A 19,154-nucleotide genomic window follows, 5' to 3' on the forward strand; every position below is an offset into this window, starting at 1 on the left:
AAGAAGGTGGTAAAATATTTTTTTAAAAATAGATATTTTTAAAGTAAAACAAAACTTTGAGCAGCTATTTAAATTTTTTGAAATATGGAAAGGAGGTGAAAGCCCTCTAAATGAATCAAAACCATTTAATATATTTTAAATTGGAATACTTGTGCACATATAGGACAATAGCTATTCTATTAATTTCTAAGTAAGACTTGGATAACAAGTGATAGGTCCTTTGACACGTGTTATACATACCCAAGGATAAGAAAATATGTGTTTTTGTCTGTATGGATGCAGGTGAGAATTCTATGTTTGCTTGAAGAGGTTTAGGTTTTCTATTGTTTGAGCCTAAAGATGGTATTTCATGTATAGATTGGTTTCTTGCTTTGATCACTAGAATTATGCCTCATTTTGACCATGTTGTAAACAAAAATAAAGGCATAATTTTGTTTTTTTGCAAGTCATCTTCCTAACATCTAAAGCCACTCATCCTTTGAAAAACGTGTTCTTCTGTGTATAAGTATTATCTTTTAAATTGAAACACAGACATCCTAAACACAAGGCCGTACTAGGAAATTGGGCTGGTTGGGATGGTGGCTTTGCATTGCTATAATGTCTTTGGTCTTTGATAGGCCACTATTGTGTATTTATTTTTGGTTGATAGGTGTTAGATGGTCTGGAATTTGACCTCCAATAGGAGTTTCTATTCACAGTCATTCTAGTCCTTTGACTTTGCTAGTTTCAAAAAATAGGAGCTATGAATTGTACTTACTTATATTTTATTTTGTATCTAATATGTAAGTCTTTTGTTTCAAGGAAACACTGCTTATATTTATTTGAGCTATTCACTCAAAAGTTGTCCACACTTTTGTATACTAGCTAACAAAGCTTTGATACTCCTACTAGTGTACAATACTCATAAAACATTGTCTAATACTATTTAAGTATCAGGTATTTCTTTGATGGTTCTCATATACATAATTATGCTATATTAACTATAGAAACTTGCATGGTCTAAGACCTTATTATTATACTCTCATCAACATGATGAGGGAGTAGGCCCATATTTGATATGTCTACTACCTTAGCATTGATTATGGTGCCAAGGAAAAGGTGGGGAACCGCACGTGTGCACTGTTAGTTGTCATTTGAAATTTTTATTATTAACTTGTGGTTATCTTTCTATAAAGATAAATAAGAACACACATAGTATTAAGGGTGCTTTGCCTTGGAAAATACCATGACATAAACTTAGCATTTTTAAAAATTGGGATATCCCTTGAGACTTATGGCCCTGTAGGCTTGACAACTTGAAGGGTAGATGGGACTACCATTCATATTCTCTCCTCTCACAATCCTTATGGCCCTGTAGGCTTGACAACTTGAAGGGTAGATGGGACTACCATTCATACTTCATTGAGATATGCTAACCACCTTTGGTTTTTTCAAGTTGTTGAGAGCCTCATATAAACCTTACATGAGGGTAGTTTTTGACATATTTAAAAGAGGTGAGTTACCCGAAAGTTCCAATATACCTAGATCTACATCTAACTCCAAGTTGTAGATTTTTTCATTTAAGTTCCCAATCTTTAGTGACGATTGGATATCCTTAAAAAGCTTGTGTCACAAGGTAGCTCCTATGTTCCAAAATGCATTAATTTAGAAACTATCTGCTTCGGTAATTGGGGCACAAGCTTCAAAATTGTAAGTGTTTAGTACTTGGATGTGATCTTCATGCCCACATTACCCTAAGGTTGAGTCAAACCCTCCCTTCTAAACCTTGGCTAAGGTTCAAAAGCCAAATTTTTTAGAAATAATCTAAGTTTTGGATAATTCAAGTGAGAGTATGACTACTATTGCTGTCTGTGTCTTCTTGCTGGGTTCTTCCATTTGTATCTCTCTTGTACGATGAGGTGGTGCAATTTTGATCATAGCTACGCATTTTCAAGTAAAATATTTTATATTTGACACAACATTCTCATGATATTGTGTAAATTTGAACACATTCATCTACATTTTGTTTTGGCTCATAACTCTAGAAGGTGCTATAGAGTGTTTCATGTGCCCACAACAAGCTACTCAAAATATATCGTATAAAATAGGTACACTTTTTCCAATTTGTTGAAATAGGGATTTTCTTACATGGAAATGTCTGTTAAGGTGTGGCCTATAGCTATAGCAAGTTTTAGTGCATTCTAGATCCTGTACCTATCACAAAACATCACTTTAGTTTTGTAGGAAATTAGAGTAGCTGGTGTTTGACGCACACTTTTGAAATCATTACTTTGGAATATCAAGTTAGGGGTTTGTTGAGAGGTTTGCTACCTCTTGTAGCCTCCATGTACTAGTCGGGTCAGCTAACGGTCCCATAGATTGACATTTCATGTGCCTGTGGTTCTTGATTTGCTACCATTGATATGGTGAGGCTTGACTGTTTTGTTTCCTTGGGCAATGTCCTTGAATACTTTCAATCACAGATAGACCATGTCCTTTGTTGTTGATTTTAAAATGTGTTTTTCTAAAGAATGCACCAACACAAGATCTCCACTTTTGAAGATTTTGGTCACTAGTTATGGATCAAAGAATTGTTTTTGTTTCCTCTTTTGAGCATAAATATGTGCAATGGTAGCAAGTCTTTGCTCGTATAATTTTTATATGTTTTCTAGTCTTTCCAACAACTTATGGCCTATCCACTTGAGTTATTTGGCAACTCTAAGTGTTGGAAAGGAAAACTCCATGGGTAGTATCACATCCTATCAATAGACTAGCTTGAAGGGTATTGCATTTAGAGTAGTTTGGTGTGAGACTATATAAATTCCATGGGCCGTATCACATCCAATCCATAGACTAGATTAAGGGGTATTTCATATAAAGTAGTTTGATATGAGACTATATAAGCCCATAGAGTAGAATGTAGGTTCATTTTCCAATTTGTGCATCTAGAACTCCAAATTTTGGCAAGTACAAAGCTTAGAATTTTGTTTGTATTCTCTAGTCGACCATTAGCTTGAGGATGATATGGTATAGATATATTATGGATAACCATAATTTCATCTAGCAAGCTCTATATCAACTCATTAAGAAAATCACTAGCACAATCACTTACAATCTCATGTGCCTGCTAGACATACATGTGCTTGCTCTAGAATTGGAATATATTCATCTTTGTTGGCACATAGTTCTAGCTATTGATCTTTTCCTTTTTTTTACAACGGTTTTCCAATCATCATGTAATTCACCACTTCAGTTTCTATTGCCCTTTGAAAATGTTTACTCATGTATTTATAAAAGCTCCTATTGCTTAAGTACTCTCCCAAATATTTTCTCCATTTGGGTATAATTGATATTTGGAACAAAGTAGCATGAGGTATAGATGTTTGTTTTTGCATAGAGGCCATTGTTCTACATAAGTGAAACATCTCCTCTCATAGATGGCCAATATACTACTAATCATGTAAGCCTTCTCATGGTCTGGTCTTTTGTAAAATGGATTTTAGTTATTGTGGCATGAGCTTCATCTAAGTAGTTGGCATGTTCTTCTGGACTTATGCACAAAAGTAAACCTTCATTCTTGTTTTTCCTATATAATCTTCTTGCTAGCAATTGATACATCACAGATTTCTCAATCAATTAAGGTGTTATAGGAAGAGGAAGTCTACTTGCACTATGGTAATCAATGTAGCTAGTTTTTTTTTTACCATCTAGGGATAATTTCTATGGAGAATAGATAAGCATCAAACAAATCATCATCAATTTCCTTGGGAGGTTTTCCAAAGGTGATCCTAAACAAGTGATCAGCACTTTGATGTATGTTGCCCTTATTAACAACCATTGTAAAATGAATTTCAGTAAGATGATGAACCATCTTACAATCCTACCCATAATACATGGCTTGTTGACTAGGTAAAGTAGTTTCTGAAAATCAAAGAACATAAATTTATTTCCAATAAGTAGTGTCTAAATTTTTTGACAACATAAGTCTTTCAAGGTCCTCTCTTTTTATTGTGTTGTAACTCTTCTCAGCTGCATGTAATTGCCTACTAGAGTATGAGATTGAAAAATCCATTGTGTCCTCTCCTAGTTGAGTTAGTATGCAACCAACTGAAAAATTGAAGGCATCAATGTGCACATGGAATGTCCAGTCCAAAGCCTTCAATATTGGAGCAAATGACAAAGGTTGCATAATCTTTTGAAATGAATCTTCAAATTCTTTGGTCCAAACAAAGAGAGTGATCAAACCATACATGGGTTTGGAGATCATTACATACATGTAGATAAATCTCTAATAATATCCAAATGCCCCATGAAAGCTTGAAATTTTCTTACATTTGTGGGTCTACGAATTTTTTCAATGATCATAACTTTCATTAAGAAATTTTGGAGGTCATTTGGAGGGCCTTCTAAGAAAAATAGAATTTTGACTTTCTCTCTCTCTAGGTGTGGTAAAAGCAATTGTAAACTTGGAATAACCATTCAAAAAGTGCACTTACAAGTAGATTCTTGCCAGACTGTCATAACAATCGTAATGATTGAAGAATAAATCGTTTTTAGTTGCATTTAATGAACGTCCTAGAATTGGAGGGAGTTTTCTTTACATGGAATGTATGACTAAAGGAAATAGGACGTATCCTTCCAAACCTGCTCTCTCCTTACTCTCTCACTGTTTGTGCGCTGACCTTAAAGAAAACCTCCCTTTCTTGCCCTATTGCACACATGGCTTCATCTTCCACCCCCACAAATGTCCTCCTTAAAAGACCCTTCTATCATCTACACATTGACCTGGATCCCCAATATATGCCACTGTGTAAGCGAGGAAAAACTAACATCAAAGTGACACCGATCATGACAGAGAGACTCAGAGCAGAGGGAGCAAAACACTTAGATATTTGTACAAAAGGCTCACTCTATCCATTGAATCCCATGACAAATGCTTTCCCAACATTTTCAAATCCCACTAACTTATTGACCTTTGTAGGTAATGGAGAGAATGGATTGCTTGGCTACTGTAAAGATCTAAACAACCCTTATAAAGACATCGTGAAGCACCAAGTAAATGAGATTCAGAGACTTTCAAACTTGCATCATGAGGACCAAAAGACTGTAATGCAGCGCACACAAGAATCACAAGTCTTGAGAACAAAGGTATGTTCATTACAAAACAAAGAGACAATGTTAGGCACTCGTGTGCGAAATAAGAAAGTACGAAATCTTGAAACGTTGAAGGTAGGCTTTGGCGGCCTTAAGAAAAGAATCCAAGCATTGAGGTGAGAATTGTAAACTGTCTAATTAATTTAAATTAATCTAAGTTTTTGTTTATGTTAGTTATGCTTTCTTTGTAGAGATTCCATCTATCCAGACAAAGAAAACATAGACCCGAAGGCCAATGTAGGAAAGCAGTTAAAGACATTGATAACTAGTGGTCTTGCAAAGGATATCATGCATGAGAAAAAGTTTAAGGTTTGCAACGGGATGTCATTGACAGATTGATTTCAAAGAATGCAGTGCCTACCAAGCATATACAAGGTACATTGGACTCCCTTGGAGTTAGTAAAAGAGGCTACTCAGCTATTCAACATTCTATCTCTTCCATGTTTGTGAAGAAGGGAATGAAGATCTAAGCTTTTACCAATAGTTGCAAGTGTTTGGAAGGAAATACTCCAGCTCAATAATGAACATACAGACTTCATTGGATGTCCATTTCATATTCAAGATATTTATAGCTCACAGGGAACTATTGTCACTTATGATGAGTACAAATATCTTCATGGACCTAACTTTGTTGCAAACTAGAATGGTAGAGTTCTACAATATCACATTCGAAGAGACAGGTGGTGTTCTACATTTTGTTTTGAAGCTAGATGAGTGTGAGATTCTTAAAGAGAAGAAGCTAGAGCGAGTTACAATCACATTAATGAATAGGGACCTTTCCAAATGTCGCACTGATGACCCTTCATACTTCAATGTTCAATAAAAAACAAACATATGGTGGCTTGGTGCATTTCAGGTAATCCAGTTATCTCCAAGTTGGTATATATGTACATTGGGTTTGCTTGGAAAATCAAAAATTCATCTGAACGACAAGTTGCTCTAGAGGCTTTGGAGCTAGTTTTGTCAAATATTGGTCTACATGGGGGCAATGTGAAAATCTAGCGGGACGAAAAAAGGTCAACCAATGAGAAAGATGTACCCTGTAATCCATCCATAGGTGGGGTCAAGGCATGCCTTTTTCTATCTAAACCTCAAGGTATGAAAGATGTGAAGCTAATAAAGTGACGGAGAGTATATCACTCTATCTACATTAGCAAAGTTGAGTATATGCATTGGAAAAAACTTCATTTAGCAGTGAAAGACCAAGAGCCAACAACTCGCAATGCAAAGGGTGATGTGTGGCGTTCCATTGACACATTATTTCAAATGTGCGAGAATGATGATTGGTTGTAGGATAATCTCAGCAAGTTTAAACAGAACCTTCAGCTACTGAAAAAATCCTTCAAGGCAGCATGGACTGACACTCAAATCACTCGTTACATGGTGAATTCAAAGCACCTCAGATAGTCTTAGTACTAAGTTTGTGTTTCAATTTCTAAATAAATTTCTTCTTTTGCAGCACATTATTTTTAATCATTTGCAATACTTCATCCAAAAGTATGGGAATACAGGTATATGCAACACCCAGAGCCTGGAGAAGTCTCATTACATGGCTAGAAATTCCTACTTCAGACACACACAGCATGGAGGCTCTCAAAATAAGGCAAACAGTCTAAAGGAGTTATTTCAGTTGTTTTATCGCAGAATCATTCATCGCATGCAACAAAAGCAAGTATTGGCCTCTTCAGCAACCGTACAGGCAATCAGACATTTGCAACTTCAAAAAAGAAAGCGAGCAGACGCATTCAACAACTCAAGTGCTCTTGAAAGTCAAATCAGGTGGAGAGAGACAATGCAATATGCCAATCATGGGTGGAACAAGAGAGTTAGAGTTTAGATGATCGGATGTACCACAAATGCCTGTAGAATTAAATTCAATATGTACCACAACTATTTCAACATTTTGATGCTTTGCAAATATCATTTGGAACCTCGCCCTTGTATCTGATCATTAAATGTTTGCCATAATCTAAGAGTTCAATAGGGTTTTCTTTCCCTAAAGATAATGCCATTTCCGTGTATGTGTAGTAATATGCTGCACGGCCCCAAGTGTATCTTGGAGAGTAACCAAAACATTCTCTCCCAAAAACCTTGTCGACGAGGATAACTTTGTCAGCATTTTGTGGCAGCATTGGACCACCTAAGAAGCGAGATAATGTCTTGAAAGCATAGGTTGCAGTATTCCCCTCTTGTGACATTCCGTTGTGGAAGATTAGGATGGGTGCCTCACATGAACTAGGAAGATATTGTCCTAGAGCTGCATCCCTACCACGGAACTATCTTCTTCGATGATGAAGAAAGTCATCCTTTTCAGCAATCCATGACTGTAAACAAAAGAAGTGTTTGTGTATGTGTGCGTGTGTGTGTGAAAGAGAGAGAGAGAGAGAGAGAGAGAGAGAGAGAGAGAGAGATGGGGGGGGGGGGCAGGATTTTATACCATGAAACCCTCATCTTGCAAAAAAAGCTCATCCTTCCATAGGTTGATTAATCCGGTTGACTCCTGCATTGGTCGCTTAAACCAATCCTCCATATTCTGTTTACTAGTTGATGGCTTCAGATTATTTCGAATAGTTTGAAATGTGGCTTCATCAGGAAGGCTTTCTTTATACTTTTCTGCCTTTTCAAAGCAGAGTTTAAGGCAGTACAGTGGGTTACTGGAGATCTCCATTGCCTCGTCATCACTACTGTCATCTGAAACAAATCCATTCCTCTCCTCCTGATACTTGGAGATAGTGGCCAGTGCAAAGTCCTCCCACAAACAAAAAATACTTTGTATATCATGAAGGAAAATGTATGACCTATCTCCAAATTTAGACTCTGGCACTCCTGGTAGCATTAAGGTGGCTTTCCGCTCATTGAAACCTGACACATCTAGAGGTAGCTTGATATCTGAGGTTTTCAATGAGAGAAGATTGCTTTGTTTCACCTCTTTTGCTTCTTCTTCAAATCAATGGACTCCTCTATCTCTATCACTTCAATATATTCCTCATTCTTTTCCTCTTTTTCATCTGTTGGTAAATCTTGTTCCTCCATGACCTCCTTAGGATCTTTCATAAGACTTGTAAATAATCCATTTAAAAATAATAGAAATCCAAAGGATTCTTGAATCAGCTTGCACTCCCGTTCATGTAAGTTGCACCAATGGGGCCTATACATAAGAGGCAATTGATTATACTTCTTGTAAGACTGTCTTTTAGGATCATAGTCTTTTAAATGGACTACCACTATTTCACCAACATTAACCCTGACCTCTTGAGTGTGAAGCTCAAACTTCTCTCGTTCCAACTTCAAGTGTTCACTTTGTTCAGCTATAAACACATCAAGATTAAATGGAGGATTAAAAATGCAGGAGACCAAATCAAACTTATCACCATCCCGAGACGAAACTACAAAATCTAAAAGCCTTTCATCGATCACTATAGGGTCTTCATAAATAATTGTCTCTTTTTTCTTTGGATTGGTTGCAACACATTGGGCACTCTGCAAAGTAGGTGTTGAAAAATCCACTTCTCTCTTAAGTGAGTTGGGTAAAGTAAATTTTGGAGTAGAAGGGGACTTCATTTCACAGATGGATCAGTATCAGGCTCCTCCAAACCTAGAGCAGGCTCCTCCACACTCATGGTACACTCTACAACAGGTATATCAATGGGTTCTGTGAAGTCTACATTCCTCTTCATTGATGTTTTTAATAGCTATGGCAATCTTCTCGGAAGGTTTGCTTGGCCAACAATGCGCTCGGGATCTATTTTCTTCCTCTTCCTCCTATGTGATCTTAATCCTGCCATTTATTTCATACTCACAAATATAAGTTTCATCAAACATATATAAAAAGGAGAGCACCAAATGGTCATATAGCTAGGCATCTCACAGTTATTACCAACTAATCATATAGACTATAAAATAAGATGATTAGTATGGGTAAAATGCAAAACTAGGTCATATTTGTGAAGAGTAAAAGCCATACAAGTGGATCACGGCGCACAGAGTACATAAACAAAAATCCACACAGCTACAGGCCCACCGTGATCCACTTAATGGGCTTTCATAAAATAGAATAGCTACCAAAACATCAAAGATTTTTTTTTTCAAAAAGAACATTTGTACAATATCAAAAGAGGATCATGGCGCGTAGAGTATGTAAACTAACTTCAACAACTCTACTGGCACGCCGTGATCCACTTAACGGGCTTTCATGAATTGGAATACATACAATATTATTCTACAAAAAAATCCTTTGTAAATATCAGAAGAGGATCACGCCGCACGGAGTATGTAAACGAATCGCCATAACATTACTGGTGCATCGTGATCCAATGGTGGTTTTTGAATTGTGACATGGTCTTTTACATTTTGAAAAAAAATCCCTAGACACAACTAAACTAAGGACCAAATGAAACTGAAGAGATTGAAATTACCTTTGCCAGGACTAGAATTGTTGTTGGAGTAGAGGTTTAGAACTGGGAATGTTGTTTTGGGTCTTCAAGCTTCTGATTCCTGCACCTTGAAGGAGGCAGAGGCCTTCTTAGGTGTCTCTTTCTCACTCCCTCACTCTCTCTCTGTCTCTCAAGCCTCTATCTCTCTCTCAAGGTCTGTAATTAGCTTGACCACACGAGTTATTCTCTCTCTCTCTCTCTCTCTCTCTCTCTCTCTCTCTCTCTCTCTCTCTCTCTCTCTCTCTCTCTCTCTCTCTCCCCTTTTCATGCAATAATAGATATTGCCGTTGGCGTTTTTAACGAAGCGAGCCGCATATATTATACACATGTTACAAGGACATGCATTGAATGGGCGGTACGACCACAACAAGTACTTTTTAACAACCTAAAAATACGTGTACATTTATAGTAACAAATGCATCACTTGAATTCATGATGAGAGAGAGAGAGAGAGAGAGAGAGAGAAGGCGACCTAGACAACCTCTGCGAGAAGGAGAGAGAGACAGCTAACAAAAAAGACAACCTCTGCGAGAGATAGAGAGAGAGACACCTACAACCGAGACATCCTCTGCAAGCAAGGCGCAAGGATGCTACAAGTGTTTTCTTCCATTTGAATTCCACCAAGAGAGGTATTTCCAAAGTGGTTCTTAAAGATGAAGAGAGAGAGAGAGAGAGAGAGAGAGAGAGAGAGCTAGAGAGAGAGCTAGAGTTTCTGATTTTTTGTTGTATTTGAAAGAGAAAGACAGAGAGAGATCGAGAGAGAGTGTGAGAGATAGTGTTTTTGAAGGCTTGCTTGGTTTGAAAGAGGAAGATACATGGAGAGAGAGAGAGAGAGAGAGAGAGAGAGAGAGAGAGAGAGAGAGAGAGAGAGAGAGAGAGAGAGAGAGAGAGAGAGAGGGATGCCACAATATGGATCACGACGCACGATGGACTGTGTTCTTTGCTTGGTTTTGATCCCCTGCACCGTGATTTATACAGAGAGAGAGAGAGAGAGAGAGAGAGAGAGAGAGAGAGAGAGAGAGAGAGAGAGAGAGAGAGAGAGAGAGAGAGAGAGAGAGAGAGAGAGATGGAGAGATAGGGGAGAGGGATAGAGATAGAGATAGTATTCTACATCTCAAGATTACTACTTTACACACTATTTCATCATCCATAAAATTGGGGCTTGTTGCCTAAACGGCATGAACTAGATTTCAAATTTTTCTCCATCCACTTGTGGATCACGACATGCAAGAGGCTATTAGCCCATGTCAAACCTGAGCCCGCACGCCGTGATCCACAGAAAAAGGGAGGGAGAGAGAGAGAGAGAGAGAGAGAGAGAGAGAGAGAGAGAGAGAGAGAGAGAGAGAGAGAGAGAGAGAGAGAGAGATCCTTTGCATTTTTCTCTTCCAGTGGAATGGCAAGAACCAAGGCAACAATAAGGAAGGCAGGGAAAGGACCAGGGCTTGCAAAGAAAGCATGTGGAAGGTCTACTAGTAAGAAGAAAACTTCAGGTAAACCAATGAAGATATTGAAGGGACCAAGAATGAAGAATATTCAAAGAAACATGGGTTTATTTAAGGAGAGATCTGAAAAGCTCAGAAATGTATTGAGCTTTGTGTCCCTAAACTTCCTTTCCAAAGAGCAGTAAGGCAAATTTGTGAGGAAGCATGTGTTGGTACAATGAGATGGAAGGTTGTTGCCCTGCTCTGTCTTTAAGAAGCAGTAGAAGATTTTTTACTGGAGTATTTTAATGATATCACCATTTTTGCTGCTCATGTTCATCGGGTGACAATAATGGACAAGGACAGTGAGACTCTCAAGAGAGTGCATTGGAGATATGATAAGCTCGTTATCCCTAATGAGTTTATTGATCCCAAAATGAAAGATATATTTCTAATACCACCAGGCCTCCGGGATCATGGGGTTAAGATTCATGAGGTACTCATGATGTGAACACCAGAGCCAGAGCTGAGCAAGAAGAAAGACATCACTTTGAAGCAGAAAGTTAAAGAGGATATAGTCTGTTGCTGATGATGAAGAGGCCCAGAGGAGAAATTATGGGCAAGTTACCACAGAGTTAAATGAAAGAAACAATGATATTTAACATTCCATGAAAGAAGGATTGTTAGCAACCATTCCCCATGTTGATGGTACTAGGCAATTAGCACTGGATTTTGTTGATATTGGGATTTTGAAAGATCCCAATGCACAAATTACAGACTCTATTGTTTATTTATGCCTAAAGTAAGTGCTCTTCTCTACCTTTAAGATCCTTTATTTTTGGTACTTGGTTTCTAATTAAATACTTGTTTTTTATTGTATCTTAATAAAGAGCCATACTGAAATATATATTTTAGATCCACAGTTGTCTGTGCCACTCTAAATAAAAAACACCCCTCATGGCACATCGGAGAGATGGTTTGTCCACTCTCCAATGCTTCAGGTCAAAACTCTGGTGTTTCCATATGAATCAAATAATCATTGGAGCCTTGTATGCATTGAACTGGACAAACAAGTGGTATGGACTATCAACTCCATACAAGCAACACATTCAGAGATAAGAGTGTGAGTGTTGATAAAACCTTTAGTGTTTATTTGGGGTATGGTTTTGATGACCTGAATATTGTTAATAACAAATAACCTTCACTATTCATAGATGTGTAAAAAGATTACTTCATGTCTATGGAAGGCTTTGTGGAAATCATGAACTCTATAAGTCAACCTTTAAAGCTGTTAAAGTGCCTAATCAGACAGATCCAAATTCCTGTGGTTGAAGATGCCTTCTCCATGCAAAGTACATACTACAAAGTACATGAACTCTATAAGTCAACCTTTAAAGCTGTTAAAGTGCCTAATCAGACAGATCCAAATTCCTGTGGTTGAAGATGCCTTCTCCATGCAAAGTACATACTACAGAGTTTTTTTGCTTTGCATCCATTTATGTCAAAGGTATTTCCTTGCTATGGTTTGGACCAACTTGGTGCTATTATTAATTAAAGTATTGACCACAAGTTAACCTAATTTTGCAGAATGCTGTGGAAAATTATACCTTGGAATATTTACAAAGGTACTGCGCTTCAATGATTCAACATCTACTATCTCTTTCAACCCGAAGAGTTTTAGATGCAGAAGACAATTTTGTCAACGACCATATTATAGCTTTAACAATGACCGATGAAAAGGAAGTCATGCCAGTTTTCACCACCCAACAGGAAACCAAATCCCTAAAACTGATCCCATATTGGAGGAAAAGACACTGGGAAGCTTTGCAATTGGAGCAGCTGAATCCGAAGTTGGGGTTGATCAATATGAAGTAGACCAAGCCCCTGAAAATGAAGATGTAAAATGCTCCTCAGAGCCGAGGAATGCAACAAAGGTTCTAGGCCAAGCAAAGGAGGATAAGGGAGTGCCTATTATTGTGGCACAAGATGCGGCTCATGATCAACATTAGGGAGTCGAATCTCTTGTAATTGCAGATGTGAAGAGCTCTTCAGAGTCGAGAGAAGATACAGAGTTTCTTGACCATGTAGAGGAGGAGGCCAACATTGCAAATCAAGGCCAAGAATAGACAATAGAACAGGTTAACCATTCGGCCATGGAAACACAAGAGTCATGTACTGCACAACCACAAGAGGTGGATACCCTTGGCAATACAGAAGGGAACATCAACACTAACAACAGAATCTCAACATTAAAAATGACCAGTATGGACTCTTGCTTCAAGTAGATATGGTTGTTCTGGTAATATCCATTGTACTTAAATAATATACGCTTTTTTGTTTCTAACTACTTATATGTATGCACACAATGATTGCAGAGAGTGATTATCTTGGATCTCAATGGATTGTTGCTGCTACGATAGCCGTACAGTGTACATACAAAGTTCTCCGATTTACGTAGTTTCCGCTTGGGAAATGTCAGAGTATTAATTCGACCAGGCACAAAGGAATTTTTGAATTTTTTGATTCCATGGTTTAGGGTTGCTATCTGGTCTTCAATGCATGCCCAAAACCTGAATCCCCTTGTTACCATAGTTTGCAATTTGACTGAAATTCAGAGATCGGATTTTTATTTTGTGTATAGTCAAAGAAATTGTAATAGCATTGCGGGACATTTCCACCCAACTAAAGCTAATGTACCACTTTTCTACAAGCCCTTTGAACAGAACAATCTGCCTTATGATGCTCTCAATACTTTGTTGATTGATGACACACCACATAAGGGTTTACTAAATCCACTCGGCACTACTATTTCCCCACCTTCATTTGAAGGGCATCTTCACGATTTTTACCTAGAGGACATTTTGGTCCCATACCTGTAAGCAATGTAATTAAGCCCATTGAGCACATCGGAATTTGTACTTACAAATGTACTTAGTATTTCATTGTTTATACCTTAAATTGATACTGTCTACCTGTCTATGTGTTTCTAATACTGAGAGAGAGAGAGAGAGAGAGAGAGAGAGAGAGAGAGAGAGAGAGAGAGAGAGAGACCCGAGAGCAAACACTTGATATTAAGATTAAACTAGTCAAAAAAGTTACATTTCATTGAAGCCATTTAGGGTTGATTACATGGGCACAGTTTGAATACGGCCAGAAAGATCTCCACTGAAAAAATGCTTCTCCCTTCGTTGCATTACTCTTCGTCCACCCAGCAAGAAATAAAAGTTTACGGAGTCAATGTCGGCAGTCTCCTCCACTATGTCATGTCAACGTTGCAGAAGATTGCATTGCTACCTTATTGTAATTACTGTCATAAGATTTAGGTCTTTGTCCACCACTTCCACGTCTATGACAACATTGTTTGCCAAACTTGCTGCCTCTTGATCCATAGGCGCATAACAACCTTCAACAATGTGAGAATGCTTGTACCAAAAGGAGATTATTAATTTCTGTGTCGCAAGCATATACTTGACAATGAAAGTGTCAAGAGAAATCTCGCAACATATGCCATTTGTTTCATTCACATACCACCCTCGATCAAGAAGCTTATCACACAAGAGGGAATAATGATTTGCAGAGCAGCATAGTTTTAGCAACATGTACTTTGTAGGTATGAAACAAATCAACAAAGAGACCAACAAGACAAAATTTGCAAGTTTCACCAATTTAGTGGGTACAGAGTTTCGAAGAGACCTTTGAACATCCCTATAGAGCGTGCTCCTCAATGCCTCACTCATTGTTGTGTCGGGAACGGGCCAATCCACGGAGTTCCAGTTGGTTGGTAGTGGAACCTTCACCAACACTCCTCTCTGATTCCTTTGATTGAGTTGGTAGAAATGGTCATAGAAGAAAATACCCTCGTCTGCTAGGCTTTTGCTAGTTCTGCCAGCATATTCCAAGACTCTAATATGAGCATGGGTCACAGAGATGAGACCTATAATGCACTCCAGTGGCTCCCATTCCTCATATGATGAAGGATAAACATCTATGAATGTATTAGAATAGAAATAAATACAAACATCTATATAGCCTAATTATATACCTATGATAAGAGAAGAAAAAAACAGATTCACATTTGAAATGTAAGATAACATTTATAGAGGAGTGCTAAATAATTAACTTATAGTTGCACCGTGGATTATGCACCATGGATACATCTCCGCCATTAGCAATCACATCAGAGTGAGTGAAAAAATGTTGAACAAAGACTTCTTTCACAATCTTCTTCTCGGCTTTGAAATCCAGAACTCTTGCTTTCCATGCAGAATGAAATATGTTTGTTGCTTTCGATATTTTTCTCCTTCTTGTCTACATAAGAACCCAAGGACCTTTGCTTATCCTCTGCTCTTGCCACCTATTATCTGTTGTGAGAGAGTTTGAGATTGAGATAGTGCTTATGCTACTACATGGTCTTCTTGTCACACTAATGGTGAGGCTAGTTGGGGATAGTGTAGAGCAACCTCTAGAACTTCTTGGGCGGGTAGAAGACGAAGCCATAGGTAAAATGGAGGGAGAATGAGGTTTCAAAGCCTTTCATAAAGGTAGTGGATATCTTTTAATGAAGGGAGAGAGTTAGCTATCAATCAGTAGTCAGGTGTCATGAACTTGATGGCTACTACTAGCAGTGGGCCCTACTTTGTGAGACGAGGAAGTTACCTTACAAAAATGGGGCAAAACTCAATATTTTAAAATGTTTTCTTTCATTTTTGTGTTTTTTTCCATGTATTTCTACATTACGTAAGGTTGTTGCTCATTGGCTACACCTTCTTTTCTCTCTCTTCAATAAGGCCCTCCAAATTACCTCCAAAATTTCTTAATGTTCCATATCTGTAGTAACTGTATTATTTTTGCTCATTTTGGAAACTATATGTCCAAGAATCTTGCCTTGCATAACCATGAATAGAGCATCAGTCAATCCAAAAAGCATGAATCAGTCCCATTTAGTAGCAAAATCTATTTTATGTTAATCTTTTGGATTGATAGGGGTCAATCGATTGTAGCCTGAAAACATATCCAAGAAGCTATAAGCATCTTTGCCAATTACTGTAGGAAGAGGGCGATTGTCTATGATGGTTGTTGTACTAAATTTTTGAGATTGACACACACTCTCAATTTTCCATTTTCTTAGGTACTACCACAATTGGAGATACCCAATCCATGTGTTCAATTTCATATATGAGTTTTGCTTCTTTGAGCTTCTCTATCTTTTTCTTGACCTTCTTGGCAAAGGTCTCATTGTAGGTGTAGGGTCTTTGTTTGCTTGATTGTACATCATCTCTCATAGGTATTGTATGCTCACAAATGTCAAGATTGTACATCCTTGAGATCTTTGTATGACTATGGAAAGACATCCCTATGCTCTTTTAGAATTTTTATAAGAATTTTTTCCCCTTTTGAGGAAAAAATTTCATTTGCAGTATATGCAAGATTTGGTTTTTTTCCAGGTTTTGCTAAGTTAGTTTTCTTAGCATTCTTTGGTTCCTCATAAGATTTTCCTAGGTCTTTAGGCAATTTAGTGGGTTGCTCTACTATGATTCTTTTTTCCTCTAGGGTATACTTCTTATAATGGGATGGAACACTTATGGCATCAATGACTTTGTCATTTTTTAACTTCATTTATGTGGTACATGCCTATCTCAACTCTCCTCTTTGTTTGTGTCATGGAGGGCTCATTGTCCTCAATTTTGGATTCCTTTTGAGACTTGAGTTTTGGTTTTGGAAATTTACTTGAGTTTTCTTCTTTATCTGGGGTGATCCACCCATCATCTTGTCTTTAAAACCATCTTTGGTATAGACTTGGTTTTTAGTAGCTTGGCTTCTTATGTTCTACTGTACCTATTTTGAGGTCAAGGAGTTGATTGGAAAAATCAAAGTGTTTTTTCTCTCTTGTCAGTAATATCAATTCTACCCTTACATGCTCTTGCTAGGTGTTTGATACTCTAGAATCCCTGGGGTTACATCTATAGATGTTGCTAGGAATAAAACACACCTACCAATGCATTAAGGACATAAGGATTCAAATCAAAGAGATATTAATTCAAATGTAGAGTTCCAGAGGTGTCTTGGATCAAAGAATCAAGGCACCACTTGAAAATAATGTCACCAGTAGTAGAGGACCAAAGACTTAGATGAACCTCAAAGAACAAGAAATGCACCTCAAGAGTCTATTTTACCCGGTCTACATTACAAGGAAAATGATGCATCAAGAAAACCACACAATGCTCAATTTTTTGGAGTTTATTCCAAATTTCCCATATTATTGTATGTCATTCCAACTAAGGAATCAGAGCTCCCATGGTTCTTCCTAGCACTCTACCTTGCACATCCTAAACCAACAAATCAACGAAGCTATATCCAAATTGTGGATGAGCTCCAAGACAAGTATGAGATCACTAGCACTGAATGGACATCCTGGAATCACGTGGTCACTGACACTCTGAAGAAAGACCAACAACTGATCTCATTGAAGGTCTCAAGAGTTTTCAACTGAAAATGGGTCAATGGAAGGTACAGATTTGCAAGTTGATAAAGATTACCTAATAGTAGAAGCATCAAAGATACCAGAAAAAGAGCTGCCCAACAAGGAATCCTTAGGGATGTATTCACATAGCATCTTATTGCCAAAACTGTTCAGATCAAGACTCACTTGGGGCAAACACTCACTTTATGCCTCTGACACAAAAACCTGGAACCCACTGACACCGTATGAATTTGAAATGAAGACAGTAAGAAAAGACCAACCAGAGCAAGAGGCCTTGTATTTGCCCATTCAAAAGGAGAATGCCAATTCAAGCACCCCAGGTCCATTCAAAGTCCTGTACAAACCTCCCAAGAAGAAGGCGCCAGACAAGAAGAGGGTCAAATGGATTACCACTAGCTGGCTCATCAAGAATGCTGAAAAATTTTGGTATACACCAAAAGTCAAGAAATGGGGGAAGGAATGTAGATGGAGGGTATGACCCTTAGCAGGCAACCGATAGGCGACTAGACTGGAAGCTTTCAAATACAATAATTATAGATAGTTACCACAACAACCGATATAGTGTGCATGCATTTAGAGTCCAATCGAGAGACTATAAATAGGAGCCACTACTTCATTTTGGGAGATCCTTAGCTTGTGACTATTCTTGATCCTAATTCCTTGTATCAATTTCAATTCCCAGTTCTAGTGTCATTCTATTTTCCACTTAGGTTGTCTAGTATCAATTCCAGTTTCAATCTTGTCTTTCAGTTACTATCTGGTCTAATCTGAAGTCTCATAACTAGTCTAGATTATCTCTAACTACCAACCTTGAATAGTTGATTGAGAGTGTCCAACTCATTCCAGTGTGTGTGTGTGTCTCCAACCCCCCCCCCCCCCCCCCCCCCCCCCCCCCTTATGACCCCAAATATGTATATATATATATATATATATATATATATATATATATATACACACACACACATATATATATATATGTGTGTGTGTGTGTGTGTGTGTGTGTGCACGTGTGCGCGCGCGTGGGTGGGTGGGAGGAAGTGTGGCAGATTATTATATGTGTGTGTTTTTTTTTCTTTTTTCTTTCCTTTTTTTGGGGTTGGCCCAGGGGATTTGTGTGTTTTCACACGGACGTGCATATGTCTATATTATGCAATGTGGATGTGGAGGGGCAGGGGATATAATGCAATGTGTGAGTGTGTGTTTTTTTTTTCTTTTTTCTTTCGTTTTTTTGTGGTTGGCCCAAGGGATTTGTTTGTTTTCACACGCACGTGCATATGTCTATATTATGCAATGTGGATGTGGAGGGGCAGGGGTTATAATGCAATGTGTACGGTGTATGCATTTACATGTGGGGAATTCTTATGTATGTGTATATATATATATCTATAGATATATATATATATATATTTCAAAATGTTCGGGATTTTGAGAGATATATATGTCTCTCAAAATCCCACACACGTAAGTTACATGCACACGCACACGCACACGCACGCACACATTGCATTATATCCCTTGCCCCTCCAACCCCCCCCCCCCCCCCCCCCCCCCCCCCCCCCCCCCCAATGTTTAATTAGAAACATTTTTTATATATATATTTGTAGGGTAAGTGAAAGAGGCTTGAGCACAAGTTCCCATGGATACAAATCCTAAGGATCACTTATGGTTCTCCTGTAGCAAGCAAAC

Source organism: Adiantum capillus-veneris, chromosome 16 (genome assembly GCF_014529385.1).
Source record: "Adiantum capillus-veneris isolate H3 chromosome 16, ASM1452938v2, whole genome shotgun sequence".
Taxonomy (NCBI): Eukaryota; Viridiplantae; Streptophyta; class Polypodiopsida; order Polypodiales; family Pteridaceae; genus Adiantum; species Adiantum capillus-veneris.